Here is a 6,553-nt window from a genome sequence, read left to right as displayed (position 1 = left end):
TTCACATCAGCAGACCACATCTATAGCAGAACAGATCACTGTGATCGTTCTTCTTCCTGTTAGTATAAAGAGAATCACAGTGTGCCTTCCATCTACACTTCTCTCATTTGATCACAGTAATAGTGTTGTCATTAAGAAAGCCCATGTGATGTAGAGAAGATTATTTTACCCTTCACACAAAGCTCTTCCACAGGCCCGCGCTGCAAGCTCCTTCATTCTGTCGCCATGTGCTAACATGTCAATCAGCTGGACTTGCCATCCTGAAGGAACAATATCAGGCTGCGGAGCTTAAACCCCACAGATTCATTGCAACACCTAATCTGCTAATGAGCTCAGCGTGGCTATTTTCAGCGCGGCTGCAGACACCGTAGCCTTTGCCGTGGAGGCCCAGCGTGGCTTCCAGTGACAGCAGAGGACAGTTGGCCTGCTGGAGGAGGTACAAGACAGAGACCGAGACCTGCAGAGTTGCTCCAGATCCTGTTCGGAGACTCGTCCTTAATCCAGGACAACACACCGACTTCCTAACGTTCAGATATCCCTTACATGCAGTAAATACACTGCTCAGAGAAATAAAGGGAACACTTAAACAACACAATATAACTCAAAGTAAATCAAACTTCTGTGAAAGCAAACTATCCACTTAGGAAGCAACACTGATTGGCAATCAATTTCACATGCTGTTGTGCAAATGGAATAGACAACAGGTGGAAATTATTGGCAATTAGCAAGACACACGCAATAAATGAGTGGTTCTGCAGGTGGGGACCACAGACCACTTCTCAGTACCTTTGCGTTCTGGCTGATGTTTTGGTTACTTTTGAATGATAGTGGCACATTCACACTGGTGGTAGTATGAGATGGACTGTAAAACCCACACAAGTGGCTCAGGTAGTGCAACTCAGCCAGGATGGCACATCAGTGTGAGCTGTGGCAAGAAGGTTTGCTGTGTCTGTCAGCATAGTGTCCAGAGAGGCTAGAGGCGCTACCAGGAGACAGGCCAGTACACCAGGAGATGTGGAGAAGGCCATAGGAGGGCAACAACCCAGCAGCAGGACCGCTACCTCCGCCTTTGTGCAAGGAGGAACAGGAGGAGCACTGCCAGAGCCCTGCAAAATAACCTCCAGCAGGCCACAAATGTGCATGTGTCTGCACAAACGGTTAGAAACCGACTCCATGAGGATGGTATGAGGGCCCGACGACCACAGGTTGTGTTCACAGCCCAACACCGTGCAGGACGCTTGGCATTTGCCATAGAACACCAGGATTGGCAAATTAGCCACTTGTGCCCTGTGCTCTTCACAGATGAAAGCAGGTTAACACTGAGCACATGTGACAGACGTGACGGAGTCCTATATATATATATATATATATATATATATATATATATTTCTGCAGTAACATTGACTCAAACAACTCTCCCAAACTCTAAATTTTGCTGTTCAGGAACAGCATGAAAGAGAAAAGAAAAAAAAAGCAACAAACAATCCTTAATGGAACTGATACAAGAGGCTTTTTAATTATCTAACTCAATCAGCTAAAGACCAGTGGATCAATGACTCCCATTCCACTCCCCAACTGTGTGTCCAGACAGCAGCAGCTACATCAGTTTAAACAGCTGCAGCTCAGTGACAGATTACAGCTGCTGGCTAATCTAATGCAGCCGCAGCATTTCTTCAGAGAACATCTTTAATTCAGACTGCAGGTTCTCTCATTGTGACCGCGTCACCGCTCTGAAATAATTACTGTCCCAAACAGAAGATGTGACCTTCAAGTTTGAGGTTTGGTGTGTGTGAAAACATAAAGAGGGGTGACCTGCATCACAGGACAGGTGAGCCCGCTCTGACAGTCTGACTCTGGTTTTTAAATTGCATTTGCAATCATTTTAAAAGGCCATGGGAACAAAAGATACAAAAACTAAATAACTCTTGAGTTGTCTGCTCTATTACTGGTACTGTGTTTCCTAAGCAATAAAAAATAGATAATTGAACCTTTTTTTTTCTTTGGTAAGATCATGTTTAATAAATCCAGTAAAGTTCAGAACAGCAGCAACAATTCATCTGAATGACAAAAAAAAAGAAAACTGTACAGACTACCTGGGAAAGACTCTAAGAAAGTGATTCGGATTGTAACTGAAATATTCCTGGGAAAAGAAAGTAACTTCAAGGCTTCTCTATTCAAAAATCTGTCAAAAAAAAACAACAAACTTGTTTCATTTCAGATTTATGATAAAGCCAAATTTATTATTGCGGTTGTAACAATTTATTTTCTTTTGAACATCAAATGTCCATTACACATCCGTTGAGCTCTAATTTAACTAAAACATGTTTTGTTTTGTTTGTTTTTTTTGCTTTACCAGGTTATTTGATATCCCTTTCACATGTGTATTTAATTTAATTTCACTCAAGAAAACAACTAAGGCATGTTTGGTGGACTTAAATATGTTTGAAAGATAAAAACAATGCGTTTGGTGAATGATTTATTCTTGTTGGTATACAACATAAAAAGTAACTTTTTGGTTCTGCACTTGCCTGGGTTGGTCGAACTAATTTGAATTAACTTGTTGAATGAGCTAAAATACAGTCATGGCAAAAAGAAAGTCCACCCTCCTTAATTTTTAGGGGTGTCACCCTCCAACGGGCGGCACTGCATTCAAAGGAGGTGAGGCAACCAACAGGATTTGGTGAAGTATTCTTTATTGGGGCTGCAGTTCACCAACTCACCGACACCCATCTCTCATACTGCCAAGCACAGCAGCTGGCTTTAGCTCCTGGCCTCCTCCACCCACACCAGGTGAAGGGGTGACAAAACAACAACAAATTATTTACAACTCAACACAAAATAAAGGGTACAAATAAATATTTACATACATGCAACCTAAAACAACTAATCCTAAATTCAATCAAGAACTTAAATCAAACTTAACATAAATCAAACTTAACATAACTTTAGAGCATTATCCTTCCTGCTCAAATGGTATGCTCCACCCTTCCCCAGGAGACACACCAGGAAGGTAAACCCCAATTAACACAACTCAAACTAAAATAAAGAAATGAAACAAAAAATATCTATTCTATAAATTAATGGGGATGGAGCCCCTGGTCTCCATCACAAGGGGTTTATGGGAAATTATTAAAAAAATTCACTGTTCAGTTTTAGTTTGGGGATCACAATTTTTAGAGTTTTGTTTGTATTTCAACTTTTTTTTATTCCTTCTTTTGTAAATTCTCCAAACATACTATACATCAGTAATAAATAATCTACCAATTACACTTATTAGTTATTCTCAGTGACATGTCATATAAGCAGTTTGGCATTTTGCATGTTGTGACAGTCTTTTCAGCTGGGTGCAAGTAATTTTTTTTATTTTATTTTTATTTTTTACAGTAAATGGAAGGACATTGCTTATTAAAAATGCTTTTAAACTGTATGTCTTAAATTTCTACCCAGAACGTAAAAGGTTACTGTGGTGTTTTGGAAATTGTGTGTGATTACTTCCTGGTGGGCCGTCTTGGACGGTTGATTGGCAGCTCTGCACCACACCCTCCACAGCTGTTGTGGATCAGGCTCATCAGGCGTTCCATGGGTACTTAAGGCCTTGGTGGGAACCAGACCAGTGCTGGAGCATTGTTTACCATGCGGTAAAGTGCAAGAGCCTGAGAGAGACTTTGCTGTGTTTTTGTGTACTCCTTGTTGTAACTCAAGTGTTGTTTTTTGAACCTGTGTTCAGGATTACCTACCTGTCTGGAACCAGTCTGGTCTGCATCCAAGTGCCTGCTGTCCATTTTAGTACTCACCTGTTTTGCCTGAGCCTGTCTGCCAACGCTACTGCCACCACCTGTAAGGGAAGGATTCCTCAGTTACCAACAGAGATTACCACTGGACCTCCACTGGAATTTATACTCACCTCACTGTCGTCTCTCCGTGTCGTGGATCACGCCTCTCACTGTAAGCTCGCTCTCCCAGACAAGAATCATTACCCGCACTTTGCCTGTTCATCTCCGAAGAGAATCCTCAGATTCACACAACCCTCTATTTCCAGGTCCCGGTTCCTGTTTCCTCTGCGCACGTTTAAACATCACTGTAAATAAAGTCACTTCCGTTATTTTGGCCTCTGTGTCTGTTTATTGTCGAGCTGCTCTATTTAGAAAAGCCCAGATCTTGACAGTTACTTGGTCATATGTTAACAAAAAAGGTTTTCTCAACTCTAAAATAGTGTTGAAGGCCCTTTGTAAATGTTCAGCACAAAGTCTGAAGTGACTCAAATATTATAACATATTTGACAAAGTGTTGATTTTGCTGTGGGTTTTTACAAAAACTGTGAGGAAAATAAAAGAGAAAAATGGCTCTTAAAACTCTGACCCCCCATGTGTGTTTTATGAGGAAGTTCATTAAAATAAAAGTGCTTCTGTTAGGATTTGGGTATTTTTTGGGGGTGTGGTTTGTATTGTTTATTGTTTTGTGTTTCTGTAATTCTGTTTTACTTTACTGTGTATAGTTTATTCCCCATGTCTTATACTGTAGTTCTTTTGTAGTTTTGCTCTTTGTGTCCCCTGTCATTATTCACCTGCCCTCATCTCTTTACTCAGCTGCTTGCCACACTCTTTTACTTTTACAAATATGAGTCTGTATTCTGGGTTTATTTCACTACAACCTGACAGCTTCAATCTATATTTCATAATTATTATATTGAATATTATGTAAAATTATTGTTGAAGGGTCCAACTTGCCTCAACGATGATGATAATCAGCACACTAGTATGTCTCTGTTCTTTAGATTACTTTTACTGGAACTTCTTCAGACTTTATTCTTCTTCTTCTTCAACGGAAACGCATGATTTAACTGGGACTGATTGGGTAATGCTTCCCCTAAACACTGAAGCTTTATTACTTTTTATAGTGGAATGTTTTAGTCCACTCATAAAGCTGCAGTGTCTTTAATAAATTAGTGTCTTGTTACTCCTGTTTTCATCCAGACCTCTGTTTGTCTCATGGCAGGAAATCATAAGACCCTAATCATTGAAACAAAGCTTTTTTGCACAATCTGACCCTGATGGTACACATGTCCCAAACCAAGACAGGTTGATCTGAATGATTTAGATGTTTTTCATAAACTGATCCACCCCTGGTTCTAAGTGTCAAGACAAAATGAAATATAGTGTGGTTTTTACCAGGTTCTAAAATTATTTAGATCTAATCTCAACTGAACAAAAACAGCAGATTCCACCAAGTCATTATTTATTAAACAAAAATGAAGCAAAGGAGAAGCAGGTAAAAAAGATGGATGAGTGAATGAATGGATGGATGGGTTCTGTCGCATCAGGACCCAATTTAGTCCAAGCTTTATCTGTTGGACCATAAAACCCTTTTGACGGGGGGTGACGGAGGCGAACCCAGAGCGCAGACTTATGTTTAAAAGGAAAGTAATTTATTAAAGTAACAATAAACTAACAAAAACAAAAGGCTGGCATGGCAGTGAGGAATAAGAAATACAAAATCCAAAGCAGGGCAAGGCAAGGCGAGGCGAGACCAGGCAACAATAAACATGACACAAGGAACGGAATGACCCAGTGAGGAATGGAGAACAGAGACCGGTTTTAAACACTGAGGATAACAAGGTAAATGAGGTAAATGGGCACAGGTGAAAGATAACATTCACTGACAGCTGGAGATGGGCAAGGCAGACGTGACCGGAAAATTACTGGGGAGGTGAACAGTGACAAAGGAGACAGAAAACCAACAGACAAACCAAAACAAGGAACCAAACTCAAAACACTGAAATTTGTGACACCTTTGGTCTAGAGAGGACCTCATGGTCAATGACTGCAAGGTGACCAATGATGTAGCTGCAAAACAAGCCCAAATCATCAGCCCTCCACTGCCTTGCTTGACAGTTGGTATGAGGTGCTTGTGCTGCTGTTTTGTTTTTTTTTACCATTTCTGCTGTGTTTTTTTTTTTTATGAAATAATGATGTGGTTGAATCTGTTGTGTGTTTTTGTACACTTGAGGATATATTTAGATTGTTTAGAACCTGATAAAGATTAGATGATTTTATTAAGTCATAAATACCTAGAAAACTGTGTAGTTTGTTTTTCTATGGCAGGTTTAATTGCAATAGTCTTTTGGTTTCAATATTAAGCAAGATCAAGACAAGTAATACAAAGTATTTGTTCATATGGTGACATTTTCATGCATTTATATACAAGTGTATAGTAAAACTTCTCATTTAAATAACTTCTTGATTTGCAAAAGCAAAGCTAAACTTATTTCAGCTATAGATTTAATACATTGTTTTAAGTCATCACACAATTTACAAACTACTATGTGATGAGAAATGACTCAATCCCTCATCTATGACCAGAATCTGACATTATATAGCTATGATATTTATCTGACTGTGTGTTGGAGATTTATAGATGGAATATGGTTCATACCACGTCTGCAGCAAAACAGACTGTCCCATGATGGTCAAACATCAACATGTTGTCAGTCAGAGTTTGCTCTGTCTGTTTGGTTAATCAATGCGCAGCAGATGAGCTGTGGGTATATACAGAT

This window comes from Kryptolebias marmoratus, linkage group LG24 (assembly GCF_001649575.2).
Source record: "Kryptolebias marmoratus isolate JLee-2015 linkage group LG24, ASM164957v2, whole genome shotgun sequence".
NCBI lineage: Eukaryota > Metazoa > Chordata > Actinopteri > Cyprinodontiformes > Rivulidae > Kryptolebias > Kryptolebias marmoratus.
Note: the sequence above shows the minus strand (reverse complement) of the source record.